Source organism: Scardinius erythrophthalmus (assembly GCF_964197995.2).
Source record: "Scardinius erythrophthalmus genome assembly, chromosome: 1".
NCBI lineage: Eukaryota > Metazoa > Chordata > Actinopteri > Cypriniformes > Leuciscidae > Scardinius > Scardinius erythrophthalmus.
In genome coordinates, this window is record NC_138221.1 from 71,915,620 (window position 1) to 71,938,114 (window position 22,495).

Here is a 22,495-nt window from a genome sequence, read left to right on the forward strand (position 1 = left end):
CATTTGTGGATTAATTTAAATGTTATTTCTTTTACTTTATTGGTAAGCAGATACTTATGAGGCAAAGACCATACTTTTTCCCACGGTAAATTCTCTACAATATTATTCCAGTATGGTATTACATAAGGAATTGTCGTTATTTCTTTCTGGAAGAGAGCTCTGATTTTATAATTTCTTTTTTGTTGCTCTACAGAAAAGCATACATTTCCAATCATTGTGTCAGTTAAGTTCAAAGAGTAAGTACATGGCCATGGAAATGTAGAACCTTGCAACAGAAAAGACACTCCAGAGGGAATTGCATTGAAAACAATAGCATATTCATTAGCAGTTATAGGAATTTTATATTTCTGTAAAAAATCTAAATAGTTGTAAAGTCTGCCCTGTGAATTAAAAAGCTGTCCAACTAAAAGAAGGTCGTTTTTGAACCAGTTGTCAAAAAAAAGTGATTTATTCTTGTAGAGAATATCCTTATTGTTCCATAAGTAATATCTGTGTGGGGAAAAGTTGTGTTTGTATATTAGGGACCATGCCAAGAGCATCTGCTTATGAAAATTAGAGAGTTTGACAGGGATCTTTGTAACATTATAGTTGCAAAGTAAGAGAAAATTCAGGCCACCTACTTTTGAGAAAATATAATTAGGGATGATATTCCAAAGTGAAGAGGGATTATTGAGGGAATTTTTAAGCCAATTAATTTTAAAAGTGTTGTTCAAGGTAGTAAAATCTAAAAAATCAAATCCTCCCTGTTTTATTGAATTCATCAGTACTGATTTTCTAATAAAGTGGGTTTTATTTTTCCAAACAAAATTATTTAACATGCTATCAACCTTTTTTAATGTTCCTTTATCAACCTCCAAGGAGAGAGCTGCATACATTAGTCTTGACAATCCTTCAGCTTTAGAGAGTAGAATTCTTCCTCGTATCGACAAGTCTCTCTGCAACCAAGAATTGAGTTTCTTTTGGGTTTTCATTATTAGAGGATCGAAATTTAGTTTACATCTTGTTTTTTGGTCTTTATGAATTACAATTCCTAAGTATGTTACTTGATCTTTAACAGGGATATTGCATATAGAGGGAACATTACAGCTTTTGATTGACATTAACTCACATTTTTTAATATTTAGGTACAGACCCGAAGCTCTGGAAAAGGAATCAATCAATCTTAAAGCTAAAGGGATTTGAGAGGCATCATTCAAAAACAAAGTGGTGTCATCAGCCAGCTGGCTAATAATAATTTGTCTATCGTCAATTGTAATACCTTGTAAATTACTACTGGAAATGTGCAGAGATAAAAATTGCGAGGCAAGCAAGAATAAATATGGAGATATCGGACAGCCTTGTCTTACTCCACGTGACAGATTGAATCTTGGTGAGGTTCCGAATTTTAACTTAATAACACTATTATTATTTCTATACAATGTCCTGATGGCTCTACAAAACGAATCTCCAAACCCAAATTTGGTAATGGCTTGAAATATGAAATTGTGCTCAAGTGAGTCAAAGGCTTTGTAGAAGTCTAGGAAAAGCAAATAGCTATCATTAGGGATGAGTTCCTCGTAATCTAAAATATCTAGGACTAATCTTACATTATTCGTAATGTGACGTTTTTCCATAAAACCTGATTGTGATTCATCAATAATACAATTAAGGACATCTTTAATTCTTTTTGCTAAAATTAAAGCTAGAATTTTATAATCATTATTCAAGAGGGTTATCGGTCTCCAATTTTCTAAACATTCTTTATCTTTATTAGGTTTGGGTATCAAAGTGATGACCCCTTGAGTCATGCTTGGTGGAAGTGTTTCCGATTCCAGACTTTCTTCAAACACCTTTAGTAAGAAAGGGGATAAGCTCTCTGCAAACATCTTATACAACTCAGAGGTTAAACCATCACTGCCGGGACTTTTATTATTTTTTAAACTCTTAATAGCCTGTAGAATTTCTGATTGGGATATATCATTATCACAAGCTTCTTTATCTTCTAAAGGAATAACTTTATTTTGATTAATAGATTCAAAAAAAGATTTGGCTGAACTGTCACAATATTTTGATGTATACAAGTCATTATAGAATTTGGAGCAAAAAGAAGCTATTTCCCTAGGATTCTCCAGAACTCTATCATTTGTTCGGAGACGATCAACAGAAACATTCGCAGCATTGGATCTTTCCAACCTAAAAAAGTAGGCTGAATTTTGCTCTCCTTCTTCCAGCCATTTTTTCCTGGATCTAACATAGGCTCCTTTAGCTTTGGATCTATAGAGGTCATCTAATTTACTTTGAAGTTTGGAATATTCAATGCTTTGAGTATCTGTCAATGGTTCCTTAAATGATATAGCAGATAGTTGTGAAAGAACTTCATCCTCTAATAATCTATTTTGCTTTGCTATATTACTTCCAAATTTTCTAAAAAATTTCCCTAATTCATATTTTAAAAGCTCCCAGTTACGTCCAAAAGCTTTTTGTGATTTAGCCCTTTCCCAGTAAATTTGGATTAGATCAGTAATCTGTTGTTTGGCCCTTTCATATTTAAGGAGGGAGCTATTTAATTTCCAGAGCGACGGTTTGCAGGCATTAATTGCGATATTTTGTGATAAATTAACTAAAATGTAAATGGCATTATGGTCAGTCAGTGGGCTGTTACTGATATTAACAGAGATATTATTGCTACACAATGTTTTAGAAATCAACCAATAATCAATTCTGGACTGCCTTGAATGGTCTTTGTTACTCCAGGTGTACTGTACTACATCCGGATACATTTCTCTCCAGATGTCAACTAGGTCAAATTTATCCATAAATGCTACAAGATTTGAGTTTGGGGAAACTGTTTTTCTTGGAGGGTGCCTATCTAGCATGTTATTCATAGCTATGTTAAAATCACCACCTAAAAGAAGAAAAGCGGAAGGATATTTGCCTAAAGCATATGAAAGTTTTTGATCTAGGGTGTTAAATAAAGCACAGTTTTCTGTAACAGAGTTGTAACCATAGATGTTGACAATAATCAACATAAAATGATTGACAACAACAACCATTAACAAGAAGTGTCCTGAAGGATCAATACTGGTTTCCAAAATGTTACCATTAAAATTATACCTCATAATCCCTACTCCCGCAGAATGTTCTGACCCATGTGACAACCAAATATCATTGCCCCACTGTGACCTCCAAAATTTGGCATCTTTAGATGTAGAGTGACTTTCCTGGAAAAAACAGAAATCTACTTTGTGCCTCTTAGAAAACAAAAATAAAGCCTTCCTCTTAATGTTGTTTTTCAAACCCCTGGCATTTAAAGAAAATAAAGACAAAGACATACAAAATTAAACTAGAATTATAATACCTGAAGAACTAGGTATGAAACAGGATATCAATTAGAACATAAGAAACTAGAATAACACAAAAATGCAGTAGTTCGCCTAACTCTGCAACATTATATAGAACCAGAAGTAAGCACAAGGGCATGAGTAAAAGTCTTTTTCGTTTTGTTTCTTTTAACCCTTTTATCTGTTCTATTGGACTTTCGTTCCTCTTTCAGTTATCAAGTTTTTGGTACCTTAATTCTTCAGAACGAGCACTCTCGTCTCACTGACAGAAAGTTATGGTTTCAAAAGTAAAAATTCCGTATTTATGACCATTGTCATAAACTAATAATATTCCAAATAAAATAAAATAAAAATTGCGTTGAAGATCCAGCATGAACAAACAATATCAAATGGGAAACGCTAAGTAGCATACTACAAAAAGTCTATCCTCTGTCTGAAGAAAAAAAAAAAAAAAAAAAAAAAAAAAAAAAAAAACAGTCCGTGCCTACCGGAGAGTACCAGACAGTGGTGTGTTGAAGCTTCGGCGAGGATGCCACAGCATCATTCAGCCTTGCTGATTATTTGCAGAAATCTTTTTACCGTCAACATATGCAAAGGGCCCTCTGAAGCCTGCTCTCTTCCCCTCCTTTCTTGCTCGTTCCACAAGTGGCCAAAGTTTGTTCCTGGCGTCTTTGGTGCTTTGCGTTAAGTCTTCAAAAATTCGGATTTTCCTTTCTTTGAGAATGGCCGCGGTTCTGGCATCCCTCCAGATTTGATCTCGAACGTTGCGTGACAGAAACTGCACGATGATGCGACGGCTTGCGCGAGCTCCCTCAGCGCGTGGGCCCAGTCTGTGGGCGATGTCGAGCGTGTAGACGAGCTGGTCTGCGATCTCTGGAGAAACTTTGCCGAATAAATCGATTAGAATTTTCCGAACATCTTCTCCTCGCTGCTCCTGAATACCGGACACTCGCAGATTCCACCTCCTTTTATAGGCATCCAGTTCCTCGCATTTATCACGTAGCACGCAGTTTTCCTTTTCCAGTGATTCCACCCTGTTCTGCAACGAGCTCACCTTGCCTGATACCTCTTCAATTTGATTGCTCATAAACTCAAGCGCCTCAGTCACACTGTTTAACGAGGCCGTATTGACTTGAACGGTCGTCTCGAGGGATTGCATTCGATTCATAAATTCCAATTGCATTTTTTCAACTCTCTCCAAAACTTCCATCAGGTTCGAATTAGAGACCATCTGAATATCCGACGCCGATCTTTCACCCAATTTAGATTTTTTGGCAGGCTGTCGAGGAGTTTCAGGAAGGGGAATTTTACATCCTGATGTATTCTTAGCGTCATTCCCTTTGAACGAGGCATCCAGAGATTTCTTCGCGTATGAGTGCATGGCACCTCGAGTAGGCTTATCTTCTTCCATCGCGCTCGTTGAAAAGTTAGAAAAACAAAAGAACGAACAAAGACTTTCTCAGATCAGTAAATAAATTATTACTTTGTGCCCTTTTACATATTAAGTCTTTTGTCAACTATATAATGAATGCAGAGCTTCGGCACAGGGATGTCACTCAGTCGCCATCTTGGCCCGCCTCCGATCCACTTGTTTTATTACTCCAAACGGCTGATTTATTCAGAATAAGTTTATGAATGGGTCATTGAGTCATTCATTCAAACGATTCGTTCAAACGGCTGATTTATTCACATAGATATAAACACTATGATTTATTCAGAATAAGGAATGGGTCATTGAATCTTTGAGTCAACCGATTCGTTCAAAACGCTGAATCATTCAGTAATGAAACATGGCTGAGTGTTCATGTGAGATCTTTGACTCACAATTTCATATTTCAAGCCATTACCAAATTTGGGTTTGGAGATTTGTTTTGTAGAGCTATCAGGACATTGTATAGAAAAATAATAGTGTTATTAAGATAAAATTCGGAACCTCACCAAGATTCAATTTGTCACATGCATGACAAGGCTGTCCTATATCTCCATATTTATTCTTGCTGGCCTTGCAATTTTTAGCTCTGCATATAGACAAATTATTATTAGCCAGCTGGCTGATGACACCACTTTGTTTTTGAATGATGCCTCTTAAATCCCTTTAGCTTTAAGATTGATGGATTCCTTTTCCAGAGCTTCGGGTCTGTATCTAAATATTAAAAAATGTGAGTTAATGTCTATCAAAAGCTGTAATGTTCCCTCTATATGCAATATCCCTGTGAAAGATCAAGTAACATACTTAGGAATTGTAATTCATAAAGACCAAAAAACAAGATGTAAGCTAAATTTCGATCCTCTAATAATGAAAACCCAAAAGAAACTCAATTCTTGGCTGCAGAGAGACTTGTCGATACGAGGAAGAATTCTACTCTCTAAAGCTGAAGGATTGTCAAGACTAATGTATGCAGCTCTCTCCATGGAAGATGATGAAGGAACATTAAAAAAGGTTGATAGCATGTTAAATAATTTTGTTTGGAAAAATAAAACCCACGTCATTGGAAAATCAGTACTGATGAATTCAATAAAACAGGGGGGATTGAATTTTTTAGATTTTACTACTTTAAACAACATTTTAAAAATTAATTGGCTTAAAAATTCCCTTAATAATCCCTCTTCACTTTGGAATATTATCCCTAATTATATTTTCTCAAAAGTAGGTGGCCTGAATTTTCTCCTACTTTGTAATCTTACAAAGATCCCTGTCAAACTCTCTAATATTCATAAGTAGATGCTCTTGGCATGATCCCTAATATACAAACACAACTTTTCCCCACACAGATATTACTTATGGAACAATAAGGATATTCTCTACAAGAATAAATCACTTCTTTTTGACAACTGGTTCAAAAACGACCTTCTTTTAGTTGGACAGCTTTTTAATTCACAGCACAGACTTTGCAACTATTTAGATATTTTACAGAAATATAAAATTCCTATAACTGCTAATGAATATACTATTGTTTTTCACTATGGAGTGTATTTTCTGTTGCAAGGTTCTACATTTCCATGCCCATGTACTTACTCTTTGTACCTACACAGTAAAAACCCCAGTGTTAAATCAACACTGCTCAGAGCACATATGGTCCCACTCTACAGAGTGTTAAAATTAACACTGAAGCAGTGTTGAAGTTAATGAGATAATTAAGTGATTAATTAAGTGATTGGCCATTAGTGGTGACACCTGATGTTAATAAGCAGAATCATTGAAGGAAAGAGAAAAAACAATAACAGAAAAAAGAGAAACACAAGAACTACAACTGACTTTGAGCCATTACACATTGTTGCATTTATTATTACCAGTTTGACTTTATTTCTGTCATACATCGACAAAAGTTCTTGAGATTCAACAGAAGTTTAGACGGTAATGTTTTATGGGAGTTTTCTTTTCAAGTTAACATTATGGTGATCAGTGTTTGCTTTAGTTGGGCTCTTGACACTTTTCCTTTTGTTAAAATTAGTTTTTCTCTGACTGTTCCATCATTGTGTTTATAAAGCACATATGTTACTGCAAGAGAAAACATGACCTGCTCTCAATATGTTTTGATGATAATGACTTTATCATCATGTAGTGTCATGATTCACTGATGTCATTCAGAGTCTAAATCTTTGACTATATTCTTGATGTCTCATTTTATTATGGGTGATTGTAGCTCTGAGATTCTACAGTTTGAGATCCAACAGCAATATGAAAAATTTTGAAAATACTTTGTGCAAAGAAGTAAATGTGTTTAAACGCACAGACATCAAGAATCAGCATATGAATCTCAACAATGGTGACAATAAACAAACTAGTGACGAACAGATCAACTCTGAACATCACAAAACAAGCTACTAAAGTCAGAACAAAACAATAGCAAAATAAAAGCAAACAGAAAAAAACAATGAAAATTACAGGACAATTCAGCTGCATAATTTATTCATGTTGCAATGCATGATGTGAGCCATTGATGCATTCTGATTGGTGGCTCCCATCATGTACTGCAACATTAAGCATTTGTTTGATTGTCACCATTGTTGAGATTCATATGTAGATTCTTGATGTCTGTGTGTGATTTTAAAACTTTCAGATCATTTTAACAATGCTGGAAGTAACTACTGTAGTGAAAAATACATAAAACATGTGGATAATCAGTTTATAATGATGGGTGCCATCATTGAATCAGGTCACTAGTAATTTCATCATCAAATCATAACCAGGGCTGCATTTCCAAAAGCATCTTAAGCCTTACTTAATTGCAGACCAACTGCAACAAATGGTCTGTACGATCAAATTAGGCTTGCAATGCTTTCAGGAAACACAGCCAAAGTCACAGTTTCTTTTGCCACAACACATATGCTTTATAAACACAGAGTTGGAGCAGCCAGAAAAATACTAATGTTAAAAAGGAAAGGGTCAAGAGCCCAACTAAAGCAAACACTGACCACCATAATGGTGACATGAAACGAAACATTCCAAAAAACATTACCATCTAAACTTCTGTTAAATCTAAATAAGACCGTGTGTAGATGTATGACAGAAATAAAGTCAAACTAGTAAAATAATAAGTGCAATAATGGCTCGAAGTCAGTAGTTCTTGTGTTTCTCTTTCCTTCAGTGAGTCTGCTTGTTATCATCAGGTGTCACCACTAATGGCCAATCATCACTTAATTAATCACTTAATTATCTCATTAATTTCAACACTGCTTCAGTGTTAACTTAATTATCTAATTAACTTCAACACTGCTTCAGTGTTAATTTTAACACTCTGTAGAGTGGGACCATATGTGCTCTGAGCAGTGTTGATTTAACACTGGCGTTTTTACTGTGTAACTGACACACTGATTGGAAATGTATGCTTTTCTGTAGAGCAACAAAAAAATAAAAAAATAAAATAAAATCGGAGCTCTCTTCCAGAAAGAGATAATGACTACTCAAAAAAGAAAACAGGACAATATTACATAATTAATTTGTGTTTCCTATACTAGCTAAAATTCATATACATAAGCAAAAATGTCCTGGCTCTAAACCTCTCTTTTCTCTATTCAAAGAGGATCTAGACAAATACATGGAAACTATCTAAAGCTCTGTTAATCCCAAAGCAATGAAAACTGGCTCAAAATGAGGCGGAGGTGGTAAAATCCTAATAATGTATTTTAATAATAAGGTAATTAAATGTTATTTTTCATAGATCATCATATAGCCTAATGTGTTTCCAATTTTTGTGGGTGTAGCCTTGTACCCCTAGGGGGTTCCGGGGGCATGCCCCCCCGGAAGAAATTTTTGTATATTTTAAAGATAAATTCATTAATCTGGTCCACTTTGAGTCACCCGATTCCACTGTTAAAAATAAATAATCCCGCCCATATTCTTTGATTTACATATCTGCATCTGATCATCACAATACAATTATTCAAATTATCAGTGTTAAGCATGATAATATGGTAACATATCACACTGAAGTTGGCTAAATAAAAATTAACATTTATTTAAAATAAAAGTTCTTCTTTTGGCAAAATTACAATTCCTTAATAGCCTTAACATTGGCTTTACTCCCTTCAGACTTAAATAGTCTGTATTGAATGTATTGAACTGTATTAAATTAGATTATTTTATATATTTTTGAATATACAAATTAGGAATGTTGAAAATACTTTGAAACTAAACCGCCAGTAGGAGGCGGCAGGCGTCTTAATGAGGGAGTCATTGAGTCATTCATTCAAACGATTCGTTCAAAAAGCTGATTTATTCAGAATGAGGCAGTTTATGAATAGGTAATTGAATCTTTGACTCAACCGATTCGTTCAAAACGCTGAATCATTCATTAATGAAACACAGCTGAGTGTTGCTGTGAGATTCGCGGTGGTTCTGCTCTGATCTTTGTTTGGAACTATTTTCGCTGCTGAAACAGAACAAAAAACAGTCATTGCGTCTAAAATGTAAGTGACTTAATTTTAAGTATTTGTTTATTGAACTGTTATTATGATTATGAAATCAGTCTCAGTTTCCATCTTGATGGCATTCATGAAAACAGCACTCTGGTCGTGTGTAGCCAAGGCTATATATTGTTTTTTTTTTAACTATAATGTTATAAATAACATCGCAACTTTGTTACCGTTAGTAGCCTACATTAGGTAGGCCTAAGTTATATTATTATCAACTATAATAATCACCACATTAAATGAAATAAAACAGAATCATCCTCACGTTTTCGGTGATTCCCTAATTTTTTTTATTTTTATATTAATAATTGTTTTAATCAGGGCATTTGTCCGGATGGGCTACAATTCTCTCTCACTTTTCCCTTCAAAAAAATAAATAAAAATAAAATAAAAATTAAAACGTGTCCCGGACACAGTCCCAGACAAGCGTTATTGTCGAGTCCTGATATGTTTTCCTTGATTCAGTGGCGGAGCCAGGATTTTTTCATAGGGGTGGCCAGGCAAGGGCCAGCAACCAGTTTGGGGTGGCACAGAAATCTTAATTATTTTTTCATAAAAAATAATTTGACTATAATGTATTGGACTGTTTTAGTGCCTACACAACACAACTGAATAAAGTTAATTTGTACTTAATTGTAATTGAGTTAGTAGTGAATTAGGAATCATGGAATACTGAGTGAATTTGATATTTGTTTTATTATTACCCACTACCTCATTAAAATGAATTAAATAGTAATAAAAGGGCACACACTATAGCTAAAGTTCAACTTGCTTGTTCGGGTCTTGAAGTTCTATCACACAACATGTAGCCACTTATATGTTTTCTTACTTGGCATATGTAACTCTTTAGGTATTTACAATGATGAAAGTGTGAAAATTAATTGTAAGAATTGGCATATGTAACTCTAGGTATTTACAATGATTAAAGTGTGAAAATGAATTGTAAGAAAAAAGTTTATATTAGTTCAAGTTTGCTCTGTGTGGATGTATTGTTCTGTTCCAGTGTTGTTCTATGACTAAACCTTGAAGGGAAAAGATATCACCTATGGGGTCAAAGCCTGTTCCCCAATGGTATCTGCTGGAGCCTTTGCTGGAGGCATATATACCCCTCGGGTCCCAGCAAGTTTTCACCAAGTTGGTAGGACCCAGCGATCCATTGCACCACTTTTCATACCTTGTTTATTCGTGTTGTCTGCCATCCAGATAATAAATATGCACTTGCTTTTTGCAATTCATCCATTGGGTTATTATGGAATTAAACTAATCAAGAGTTCTAGACTTTGACGGGTTCTTCTTATTTGTTTTCCAGTTGCTGTTCTCATGATTGCTGTATGAGATTTTTATAGACAACTATGCCTAGGGCCTTGAAGTTCTATTACACCACATGTAGCCACTTATATGTTTTCTTACTTGGCTTATGTAACTCTTTAGGTATTTACAATGATTAAAGTGTGAAAATGAATTGTAAGAAAAAGTTTATATTAGTTCAAGTTTGCTCTGTGTGGATGTATTGTTCTGTTCCAGTGATGTTCTATGACTAAACCTTGAAGGGAAAAGATATCGCCTATGGGGTCAAAGACTGTTCCCCAATGGTATCTGCTGAAGCCTTTGCTGGAGGCATATATACCCCTCGGGTCCCAGCAAGTTTTCACCAAGGTGGTAGGACCCAGCGATCCATTGCACCACTATGCATACCTTGTTTATTTGTGTAGTCTGCCATCCAGTTAGTAAATATCCACTTGCTTTTTGCAATTCATCCATTGGGTTATTATGGAATCAAACTAATAGAGAGTTCTAGACTTTGACGGGTTCTTCTTATTTGTTTTCATGTTGCTGTTCTCATGATTGCTGTATGAGCTTTTCATAGACAACTATGCCTAGGGCCTTGAAGTTCTATTACACCACATATAGCCACTTATATGTTTTCTTACTTGGCATATGTAACTCTTTAGGTATTTACAACACCACTGGTCACTATATGATTAAAGTGTGAAAATGAATTGTAAGAAAAAGTTTATATTAGTTCAAGTTTGCTCTGTGTGGATGTATTGTTCTGTTCCAGTGATGTTCTATGACTAAACCTTGAAGGGAAAATATATCACCTATGGGGTGAAAACATGTTCCCCAATGGTATCTGCTGAAGCCTTTGCTGGAGGCATATATACCCCTCGGGTCCCAGCAAGTTTTCACCAAGGTGGTAGGACCCAGCAATCCATTGCACCACTTTTCATACCTTGTTTATTCGTGTTGTCTGCCATCCAGATAATAAATATGCACTTGCTTTTTGCAATTCATCCATTGGGTTATTATGGAATTAAACTAATCAAGAGTTCTAGACTTTGACAGGTTCTTCTTATTTGTTTTCATGTTGCTGTTCTCATGATTGCTGTATGAGATTTTCATAGACAACTATGCCTAGGGCCTTGAAGTTATATCACACAACATGTAGCCACTTATATGTTTTCTTACTTGGCATATGTAACTCTTTAGGTATTTACAATGATTAAAGTGTGAAAATGAATTGTAAGAAAAAGTTTATATTAGTTCAAGTTTGCTCTGTGTGGATGTATTGTTCTGTTCCAGTGATGTTCTATGACTAAACCTTGAAGGGAAAAGATATCACCTATGGGGTCAAAGCGTGTTTCCCAATGGTATCTGCTGAAGCCTTTGCTGGAGGCATATATACCCCTCGGGTCCCAGCAAGTTTTCACCACGGTGGTAGGACCCAGCAATCCATTGCACCACTTTTCATACCTTGTTTATTCATGTTGTCTGCCATCCAGATAATAAATATGCACTTGCTTTTTGCAATTCATCCATTGGGTTATTATGGAATTAAACTAATCAAGAGTTCTAGACTTTGACGGGTTCTTCTTATTTGTTTTCATGTTGCTGTTCTCATGATTGCTGTATGAGCTTTTCATAGACAACTATGCCTGCCTTGAAGTTCTATTACACCACATATAGCCACTTATATGTTTTCTTACTTGGCATATGTAACTCTTTAGGTATTTACAACACCACTGGTCACTATATGATTAAAGTGTGAAAATGAATTGTAAGAAAAAGTTTATATTAGTTAAAGTTTGCTCTGTGTGGATGTATTGTTCTGTTCCAGTGATGTTCTATGACTAAACCTTGAAGGGAAAAGATATCACCTATGGGGTCAAAGCCTGTTCCCCAATGGTATCTGCTGAAGCCTTTGCTGGAGGCATATATAGCCCTCGGGTCCCAGCAAGTTTTCACCAAGGTGTAGGACCCAGCGATCCATTGCACCACTTTTCATACCTTGTTTATTCGTGTTGTCTGCCATCCAGATAATAAATATGCACTTGCTTTTTGCAATTCATCCATTGGGTTATTATGGAATTAAACTAATCAAGAGTTCTAGACTTTGACGGGTTCTTCTTATTTGTTTTCAAGTTGCTGTTCTCATGATTGCTGTATGAGATTTTTATAGACATCTATGCCTAGGGCCTTGAAGTTCTATTACACCACATATAGCCACTTATATGTTTTCTTACTTGGCATATTTAACTCTTTAGGTATTTACAATGATTAAAGTGTGAAAATGAATTGTAAGAAAAAGATTATATTAGTTCAAGTTTGCTCTGTGTGGATGTATTGTTCTGTTCCAGTGATGTTCTATGACTAAACCTTGAAGGGAAAAGATATCACCTATGGGGTCAAAGCCTGTTCCCCAATGGTATCTGCCGAAGCCTTTGCTGGAGGCATATATACCCCTCGGATCCCAGCAAGTTTTCACCAAGGTGGTAGGACCCAGCGATCCATTGCACCACTATGCATACCTTGTTTATTCGTGTAGTCTGCCATCCAGTTAGTAAATATGCACTTGCTTTTTGCAATTCATCCATTGGGTTATTATGGAATCAAACTAATCAAGAGTTCTAGACTTTGACGGGTTCTTCTTATTTGTTTTCATGTTGCTGTTCTCATGATTGCTGTATGAGATTTTCATAGACAACTATGCCTAGGGCCTTGAAGTTATATTACACCACATGTAGCCACTTATATGTTTTCTTACTTGGCATATGTAACTCTTTAGGTATTTACAATGATTAAAGTGTGAAAATGAATTGTAAGAAAAAGTTTATATTAGTTCAAGTTTGCTCTGTGTGGATGTATTGTTCTGTTCCAGTGATGTTCTATGACTAAACCTTGAAGGGAAAAGATATCACCCATGGGGTCAAAGCCTGTTCCCCACTGGTATCTGCTGAAGCCTTTGCTGGAGGCATATATACCCCTCGGGTCCCAGCAAGTTTTCACCAAGGTGGTAGGACCCAGCAATCCATTGCACCACTTTTCATACCTTGTTTATTCGTGTTGTCTGCCATCCAGATAATAAATATGCACTTGCTTTTTGCAATTCATCCATTGGGTTATTATGGAATTAAACTAATCAAGAGTTCTAGACTTTGACGGGTTCTTCTTATTTGTTTTCATGTTGCTGTTCTCATGATTGCTGTATGAGATTTTCATAGACAACTATGCCTAGAGCCTTGAAGTTATATCAAACAACATGTAGCCACTTATATGTTTTCTTACTTGGCATATGTAACTCTTTAGGTATTTACAATGATTAAAGTGTGAAAATGAATTGTAAGAAAAAGTTTATATTAGTTCAAGTTTGCTCTGTGTGGATGTATTGTTCTGTTCCAGTGATGTTCTATGACTAAACCTTGAAGGGAAAAGATATCACCTATGGGGTCAAAGCATGTTCCCCAATGGTATCTGCTGAAGCCATATGCTGGAGGCATATATACCCCTCGGGTCCCAGCAAGTTTTCACCAAGGTGGTAGGACCCAGCGATCCATTGCACCACTATGCATACCTTGTTTATTCATGTAGTCTGCCATCCAGTTAGTAAATATCCACTTGCTTTTTGCAATTCATCCATTGGGTTATTATGGAATCAAACTAATCAAGAGTTCTAGACTTTGACGGGTTCTTCTTATTTGTTTTCATGTTGCTGTTCTCATGATTGCTGGTTTGAGCTTTTCATAGACAACTATGCCTAGGGCCTTGAAGTTCTATTACACCACATATAGCCACTTATATGTTTTCTTACTTGGCATATGTAACTCTTTAGGTATTTACAACACCACTGGTCACTAGATGATTAAAGTGTAAAAATGAATTGTAAGAAAAAGTTTATATTAGTTCAAGTTTGCTCTGTGTGGATGTATTGTTCTGTTCCAGTGATGTTCTATGACTAAACCTTGAAGGGAAAAGATATCACCTATGGGGTCAAAGCCTGTTCCCCAATGGTATCTGCTGAAGCCCTTGCTGGAGAAATATATACCCCTCGGGTCCCAGCAAGTTTTCACCAAGGTGGTAGGACCCAGTGATCCATTGCACCACTTTTCATACCTTGTTTATTCGTGTTGTCTGCCATCCAGATAATAAATATGCACTTGCTTTTTGCAATTCATCCATTGGGTTTTCATGGAATTAAACTAATCAAGAGTTCTAGACTTTGACGGGTTCTTCTTATTTGTTTTCAATTTGCTGTTCTCGTGATTGCTGTATGAGCTTTTTATAGACAACTATGCCTAGGCTCTTGAAGTTCTATTACACAACTTATAGCCACTTATATGTTTTCTTACTTGGCATATGTAACTCTTTAGGTATTTACAACACCACTGGCCACTATATGATTAAAGTGTGAAAATGAATTGTAAAAAAAAGTTTATATTAGTTCAAGTTTGCTCTGTGTGGATGTATTGTTCTGTTCCAGTGTTGTTCTATGACTAAACCTTGAAGGGAAAAGATATCACCTATGGGGTCAAAGCCTGTTCCCCAATGGTATCTGCTGAAGCCTTTGCTGGAGGCATATATACCCCTCGGGTCCCAGCAAGTTTTCACCAAGGTGGTAGGACCCAGCGATCCATTGCACCACTTTTCATACCTTGTTTATTCGTGTTGTCTGCCATCCAGATAATAAATATGCACTTGCTTTTTGCAATTCATCCATTGGGTTATTATGGAATTAAACTAATCAAGAGTTCTAGACTTTGACGGGTTCTTCTTATTTGTTTTCAAGTTGCTGTTCTCATGATTGCTGTATGAGATTTTTATGGACAACTATGAATAGGGCCTTGAAGTTCTATTACACCACATATAGCCACTTATGTGTTTTCTTACTTGGCATATGTAACTCTTTAGGTATTTACAATGATTAAAGTGTGAAAATGAATTGTAAGAAAAAGTTTATATTAGTTCAAGTTTGCTCTGTGTGGATGTATTGTTCTGTTCCAGTGATGTTCTATGACTAAACCTTGAAGGGAAAAGATATCGCCTATGGGGTCAAAGACTGTTCCCCAATGGTATCTGCTGAAGCCTTTGCTGGAGGCATATATACCCCTCGGGTCCCAGCAAGTTTTCACCAAGGTGGTAGGACCCAGCGATCCATTGCACCACTATGCATACCTTGTTTATTTGTGTAGTCTGCCATCCAGTTAGTAAATATCCACTTGCTTTTTGCAATTCATCCATTGGGTTATTATGGAATCAAACTAATAGAGAGTTCTAGACTTTGACGGGTTCTTCTTATTTGTTTTCATGTTGCTGTTCTCATGATTGCTGTATGAGCTTTTCATAGACAACTATGCCTAGGGCCTTGAAGTTCTATTACACCACATATAGCCACTTATATGTTTTCTTACTTGGCATATGTAACTCTTTAGGTATTTACAACACCACTGGTCACTATATGATTAAAGTGTGAAAATGAATTGTAAGAAAAAGTTTATATTAGTTCAAGTTTGCTCTGTGTGGATGTATTGTTCTGTTCCAGTGATGTTCTATGACTAAACCTTGAAGGGAAAAGATATCACCTATGGGGTCAAAGCGTGTTTCCCAATGGTATCTGCTGAAGCCTTTGCTGGAGGCATATATACCCCTCGGGTCCCAGCAAGTTTTCACCACGGTGGTAGGACCCAGCAATCCATTGCACCACTTTTCATACCTTGTTTATTCGTGTTGTCTGCCATCCAGATAATAAATATGCACTTGCTTTTTGCAATTCATCCATTGGGTTATTATGGAATTAAACTAATCAAGAGTTCTAGACTTTGACGGGTTCTTCTTATTTGTTTTCATGTTGCTGTTCTCATGATTGCTGTATGAGCTTTTCATAGACAACTATGCCTGCCTTGAAGTTCTATTACACCACATATAGCCACTTATATGTTTTCTTACTTGTCATATGTAACTCTTTAGATATTTACAACACCACTGGTCACTATATGATTAAAGTGTGAAAATGAATTGTAAGAAAAAGTTTATATTAGTTCAAGTTTGCTCTGTGTGGATGTATTGTTCTGTTCCAGTGATGTTCTATGACTAAACCTTGAAGGGAAAAGATATCACCTATGGGGTCAAAGCCTGTTCCCCAATGGTATCTGCTGAAGCCTTTGCTGGAGGCATATATAGCCCTCGGGTCCCAGCAAGTTTTCACCAAGGCGTAGGACCCAGCGATCCATTGCACCACTTTTCATACCTTGTTTATTCGTGTTGTCTGCCATCCAGATAATAAATATGCACTTGCTTTTTGCAATTCATCCATTGGGTTATTATGGAATTAAACTAATCAAGAGTTCTAGACTTTGACGGGTTCTTCTTATTTGTTTTCAAGTTGCTGTTCTCATGATTGCTGTATGAGATTTTTATAGACATCTATGCCTAGGGCCTTGAAGTTCTATTACACCACATATAGCCACTTATATGTTTTCTTACTTGGCATATTTAACTCTTTAGGTATTTACAATGATTAAAGTGTGAAAATGAATTGTAAGAAAAAGATTATATTAGTTCAAGTTTGCTCTGTGTGGATGTATTGTTCTGTTCCAGTGATGTTCTATGACTAAACCTTGAAGGGAAAAGATATCACCTATGGGGTCAAAGCCTGTTCCCCAATGGTATCTGCTGAAGCCTTTGCTGGAGGCATATATACCCCTCGGGTCCCAGCAAGTTTACACCAAGGTGGTAGGACCCAGCGATCCATTGCACCACTATGCATACCTTGTTTATTCGTGTAGTCTGCCATCCAGTTAGTAAATATGCACTTGCTTTTTGCAATTCATCCATTGGGTTATTATGGAATCAAACAAATCAAGAGTTCTAGACTTTGACGGGTTCTTCTTATTTGTTTTCATGTTGCTGTTCTCATGATTGCTGTATGAGCTTTTCATAGACAACTATGCCTAGGGCCTTGAAGTTCTATTACACAACATATAGCCACTTATATGTTTTCTTACTTGGCATATGTAACTCTTTAGGTATTTACAACACCACTGGTCACTATATGATTAAAGTGTGAAAATGAATTGTAAGAAAAATTTATATTAGTTCAAGTTTGCTCTGTGTGGATGTATTGTTCTGTTCCAGTGATGTTCTATGACTAAACCTTGAAGGGAAAAGATATCACCTATGGGGTCAAAGCCTGTTCCCCAATGGTATCTGCTGAAGCCTTTGCTGGAGGCATATATACCCCTCGGATCCCAGCAAGTTTTCACCAAGGTGGTAGGACCCAGCGATCCATTGCACCACTATGCATACCTTGTTTATTCGTGTAGTCTGCCATCCAGTTAGTAAATATGCACTTGCTTTTTGCAATTCATCCATTGGGTTATTATGGAATCAAACTAATCAAGAGTTCTAGACTTTGACGGGTTCTTCTTATTTGTTTTCATGTTGCTGTTCTCATGATTGCTGTATGAGATTTTCATAGACAACTATGCCTAGGGCCTTGAAGTTATATTACACCACATGTAGCCACTTATATGTTTTCTTACTTGGCATATGTAACTCTTTAGGTATTTACAATGATTAAAGTGTGAAAATGAATTGTAAGAAAAAGTTTATATTAGTTCAAGTTTGCTCTGTGTGGATGTATTGTTCTGTTCCAGTGATGTTCTATGACTAAACCTTGAAGGGAAAAGATATTACCCATGGGGTCAAAGCCTGTTCCCCACTGGTATCTGCTGAAGCCTTTGCTGGAGGCATATATACCCCTCGGGTCCCAGCAAGTTTTCACCAAGGTGGTAGGACCCAGCAATCCATTGCACCACTTTTCATACCTTGTTTATTCGTGTTGTCTGCCATCCAGATAATAAATATGCACTTGCTTTTTGCAATTCATCCATTGGGTTATTATGGAATTAGACTAATCAAGAGTTCTAGACTTTGACGGGTTCTTCTTATTTGTTTTCATGTTGCTGTTCTCATGATTGTTGTATGAGATTTTCATAGACAACTATGCCTAGAGCCTTGAAGTTATATCAAACAACATGTAGCCACTTATATGTTTTCTTACTTGGCATATGTAACTCTTTAGGTATTTACAATGATTAAAGTGTGAAAATGAATTGTAAGAAAAAGTTTATATTAGTTCAAGTTTGCTCTGTGTGGATGTATTGTTCTGTTCCAGTGATGTTCTATGACTAAACCTTGAAGGGAAAATATATCACCTATGGGGTCAAAGCATGTTCCCCAATGGTATCTGCTGAAGCCTTTGCTGGAGGCATATATACCCCTCGGGTCCCAGCAAGTTTTCACCAAGGTGGTAGGACCCAGCGATCCATTGCACCACTATGCATACCTTGTTTATTCATGTAGTCTGCCATCCAGTTAGTAAATATCCACTTGCTTTTTGCAATTCATCCATTGGGTTATTATGGAATCAAACTAATCAAGAGTTCTAGACTTTGACGGGTTCTTCTTATTTGTTTTCATGTTGCTGTTCTCATGATTGCTGGTTTGAGCTTTTCATAGACAACTATGCCTAGGGCCTTGAAGTTCTATTACACCACATATAGCCACTTATATGTTTTCTTACTTGGCATATGTAACTCTTTAGGTATTTACAACACCACTGGTCACTAGATGATTAAAGTGTGAAAATGAATTGTAAGAAAAAGTTTATATTAGTTCAAGTTTGCTCTGTGTGGATGTATTGTTCTGTTCCAGTGATGTTCTATGACTAAACCTTGAAGGGAAAAGATATCACCTATGGGGTCAAAGCCTGTTCCCCAATGGTATCTGCTGAAGCCCTTGCTGGAGAAATATATACCCCTCGGGTCCCAGCAAGTTTTCACCAAGGTGGTAGGACCCAGTGATCCATTGCACCACTTTTCATACCTTGTTTATTCGTGTTGTCTGCCATCCAGATAATAAATATGCACTTGCTTTTTGCAATTCATCCATTGGGTTTTCATGGAATTAAACTAATCAAGAGTTCTAGACTTTGACGGGTTCTTCTTATTTGTTTTCAATTTGCTGTTCTCGTGATTGCTGTATGAGCTTTTTATAGACAACTATGCCTAGGCTCTTGAAGTTCTATTACACAACTTATAGCCACTTATATGTTTTCTTACTTGGCATATGTAACTCTTTAGGTATTTACAACACCACTGGCCACTATATGATTAAAGTGTGAAAATGAATTGTAAGAAAAAGTTTATATTAGTTCAAGTGTGCTCTGTGTGGATGTATTGTTCTGTTCCAGTGATGTTCTATGACTAAACCTTGAAGGGAAAAGATATCACTTATGGGGTCAAAGCCTGTTCCCCAATGGTATCTGCTGAAGCCTTTGCTGGAGGCATATATACCCCTCGGGTCCCAGCAAGTTTTCACCAAGGTGGTAGGACCCAGCGATCCATTGCACCACTTTTCATACCTTGTTTATTCGTGTTGTCTGCCATCCAGATAATAAATATGCACTTGCTTTTTGCAATTCATCCATTGGGTTATTATGGAATTAAACTAATCAAGAGTTCTAGACTTTGACGGGTTCTTCTTATTTGTTTTCAAGTTGCTGTTCTCATGATTGCTGTATGAGATTTTTATGGACAACTATGAATAGGGCCTTGAAGTTCTATTACACCACATATAGCCACTTATGTGTTTTCTTACTTGGCATATGTAACTCTTTAGGTATTTACAATGATTAAAGTGTGAAAATGAATTGTAAGAAAAAGTTTATATTAGTTCAAGTTTGCTCTGTGTGGATGTATTGTTCTGTTCCAGTGATGTTCTATGACTAAACCTTGAAGGGAAAAGATATCACCTATGGGGTCAAAGCCTGTTCCCCAATGGTATCTGCTGAAGCCTTTGCTGGAGGCATATATACCCCTCGGATCCCAGCAAGTTTTCATCAAGGTGGTAGGACCCAGCGATCCATTGCACCACTATGCATATCTTGTTTATTCGTGTAGTCTGCCATCCAGTTAGTAAATATCCACTTGCTTTTTGCAATTCATCCATTGGGTTATTATGGAATCAAACTAATCAAGAGTTCTAGACTTTGACGGGTTCTTCTTATTTGTTTTCATGTTGCTGTTCTCATGATTGCTGTATGAGCTTTTCATAGACAACTATGCCTAGGGCCTTGAAGTTCTATTACACCACATATAGCCACTTATATGTTTTCTTACTTGGCATATGTAACTCTTTAGGTATTTACAATGATTAAATTGTGAAAATGAATTGTAAGAAAAAGTTTATATTAGTTCAAGTTTGCTCTGTGTGGATGTATTGTTCTGTTCCAGTGATGTTCTATGACTAAACCTTGAAGGGAAAAGATATCACCTATGGGGTCAAAGCCTGTTCCCCAATGGTATCTGCTGAAGCCTTTGCTGGAGAAATATATACCCCTCGGGTCCCAGCAAGTTTTCACCAAGTTGGTAGGACCCAGGGATCCATTGCACCACTTTTCATACCTTGTTTATTCATGTAGTCTGCCATCCAGTTAGTAAATATCCACTTCCTTTTTGCAATTCATCCATTGGGTTATTATGGAATCAAACTAATCAAGAGTTCTAGACTTTGACGGGTTCTTCCTATTTGTTTTCATGTTTTTGTTCTCATGATTGCTGTATGAGCTTTTCATAGACAACTATGCCTAGGGCCTTTAAGTTATATTACACCACATGTAGCCACTTATATGTTTTCTTACTTGGCATATGTAACTCTTTAGGTATTTACCATGATTAAAGTGTGAAAATGAATTGTAAGAAAAAGTTTATATTAGTTCAAGTTTGCTCTGTGTGGATGTATTGTTCAGTTCCAGTGATGTTCTATGACTAAACCTTGAAGGGAAAATATATCACCTATGGGGTCAAAGCCTGTTCCCCAATGGTATCTGCTGAAGCCTTTGCTGGAGGCATATATACCCCTCGGGTCCCAGCAAGTTTTCACCAAGGTGGTAGGACCCAGCGATCCATTGCACCACTATGCATACCTTGTTTATTCATATAGTCTGCCATCCAGTTAGTAAATATCCCCTTGCTTTTTGCAATTCATCCATTGGGTTATTATGGAATCAAACTAATCAAGAGTTCTAGACTTTGACGGGTTCTTCTTATTTGTTTTCATGTTGCTGTTCTCATGATTGCTGTATGAGCTTTTCATAGACAACTATGCCTTGGGCCTTGAAGTTCTATTACACCACATGTAGCCACTTATATGTTTTCTTACTTGGCATATGTAACTCTTTAGGTATTTACAATGATTAAAGTGTGAAAATGAATTGTAAGAAAAAGTTGATATTAGTTCAAGTTTGCTCTGTGTGGATGTATTGTTCTGTTCCAGTGATGTTCTATGACTAAACCTTGAAGGGAAAAGATATCACCTATGGGGTCAAAGCCTGTTCCCCAATGGTATCTGCTGAAGCCTTTGCTGGAGGCATATATACCCCTCGGATCCCAGCAAGTTTTCACCAAGGTGGTAGGACCCAGCGATCCATTGCACCACTATGCATACCTTGTTTATTCGTGTAGTCTGCCATCCAGTTAGTAAATATGCACTTGCTTTTTGCAATTCATCCATTGGGTTATTATGGAATCAAACTAATCAAGAGTTCTAGACTTTGACGGGTTCTTCTTATTTGTTTTCATGTTGCTGTTCTCATGATTGCTGTATGAGATTTTCATAGACAACTATGCCTAGGGCCTTGAAGTTATATTTCACCACATGTAGCCACTTATATGTTTTCTTACTTGGCATATGTAACTCTTTAGGTATTTACAATGATTAAAGTGTGAAAATGAATTGTAAGAAAAAGTTTATATTAGTTCAAGTTTGCTCTGTGTGGATGTATTGTTCTGTTCCAGTGATGTTCTATGACTAAACCTTGAAGGGAAAAGATATTACCCATGGGGTCAAAGCCTGTTCCCCACTGGTATCTGCTGAAGCCTTTGCTGGAGGCATATATACCCCTCGGGTCCCAGCAAGTTTTCACC